Source organism: Lutra lutra, chromosome 5, assembly GCF_902655055.1.
Source record: "Lutra lutra chromosome 5, mLutLut1.2, whole genome shotgun sequence".
NCBI classification, from domain to species: Eukaryota; Metazoa; Chordata; class Mammalia; order Carnivora; family Mustelidae; genus Lutra; species Lutra lutra.
In genome coordinates this window covers 88,217,820-88,219,513 of record NC_062282.1, presented here as the reverse complement: position 1 = coordinate 88,219,513, position 1,694 = coordinate 88,217,820, and the positions used below count along the sequence as shown (strand labels likewise).

General features: G+C 41.2%; 1 non-coding gene across 1 annotated transcript; it reads left to right on the top strand.

Moving 5' to 3' along the window:
- Positions 1-905: 905 nt before the first annotated feature.
- LOC125101455 (small nucleolar RNA SNORA70) lies at positions 906-1,039 on the top strand. Its single transcript, XR_007127854.1, has one exon. It is a non-coding gene; the product is annotated as a small nucleolar RNA SNORA70 (small nucleolar RNA).
- The last annotated feature ends 655 nt before the right edge of the window (positions 1,040-1,694 follow it).

Genomic DNA, 1,694 nt, shown 5'->3' with positions numbered 1-1,694 from the left:
AATGTGACCTGCATTTTAAAAAAAAAAAATCCAAAAAGCCCTGTTCGAGAGATATTTAATAATAGAATCTTTCTTATTCCTGTGGGCATTATTCAGTTGGAGCTGAAATTGCACCTTGAATGATTTATTGACAAGTAGGAAGAATATGAATCTGGATTTACATAAAGATGAGTAAGACAAATAGAATATGATTAGATATTAAAAAAAAAATACACACACATACATCCCCCAGGATGTGCAGAAAGGAGTCTGGGGGAGGCTGAAAGACACAAAGACAGCCCAGATCAATTTCCTTTGAATAACTACAGAGGAGGAGGGGCTATGAAGTGAAAGGCCCCTGTCAAAGGCCCCTGTCAGAGAGGCTCCATTTGGCCCCGGGGCCTCATTTCCCTCCACCAGCAAGCTGGATCGGTGTAGAACTAAGTGTCAGGGCCAGGAATGCTTTCTTGCTTTAAGGCTTCTGTTGCCATAGGAAGTCACTCTCTAGTTTCTGAAAGGTGGTTAATAATCAGCTTGGGAGAAAGCAAATTCTGTCTCAAACTTGAATTCAGCATACTCCTGTCTCTGATACCATCCTCATGGGTGTCAGTACCAAAAATTCAGAATATCTTGGGAACTCACATCTGGGAAAAGATGCTAGAATCCAAATACTTAGAAAAGACTCCAAGAATCCATCCAGACTCCTCAGCATGGGTCTAGGAGGTATGACTACAAAATTATGATGCACATATGGTGTGAGCATGTATTTCAGCAAACAAACCAGGACATGCATAAAGAGATCCGTACCATGTCTTAAAAAGTAAAAGGGGATATATAATTAGTCCAACAATACCATCACTGTTTGAAACTCTTCAAGAACTCCTCTTTTGATAGTACTTTCCAAGCTAGTTTAAAAGCCCCCCTGTCTGCAGCCAATTAAGCCGACTGTGCTCTTTGTCTATGGGGGCCCAGTGTGCCATGGCTGCAAACAGTAGGCTCCTCGGTAGTGTATACAGCCTGTTGATTGTACGGGTTGCCCTAAGGGACCTTGGAGACAGCCCTTTTGGTGGATGCTGGGGTCTGATCTCATGGAAAAAAAAAAAGAAAAAGAAAAAAAGCCCCCCTGGGAAACCTATACTTGGACTTTACAGACATACCTTGTATAATAAACACATAATTTTATGTCAATGGCACATGCCACTACTATTCCAGAGCAAGAAAGAATGAACCACTCTTGCTTAACCCAGTAGCAGAAGCACCAAACTACCTTAAACATGAGTCTGTCTCTCAGTGTCCCTTGCCTGCGCAGGCTGTCACCCCAACCAGTGTCTGGTCCCTGTACCAGGAGGCTATGGGTACTGACGTGGGTTGCATGGTAGGGAAGAAAAGAAAAAGGTTCTATCTGCACACATCGATTAGGATGACTATTATAAAAAAAAATAAAAAATAAAGAAACAACTGTTGGTGAGACTGAGGAGAAAGTGGAACCCTCATGCTGGTAAAAATGTAAGATGATGCAACTGCTACAGAAGACAGGATGGTGTTTCCTCAAAAAATTAACCAGAATTATTACATGAATCAGCAATTCCACTCCTAGGAATATACTCAAAATTCTGAAAGCAGGAGCTTGAAAACATATTTGCACTCCAAAGTTCATAGCATTATTCGTAATAGCTAAAACATGGAAATAACCCAAGTGTTCAATGACAGATGAA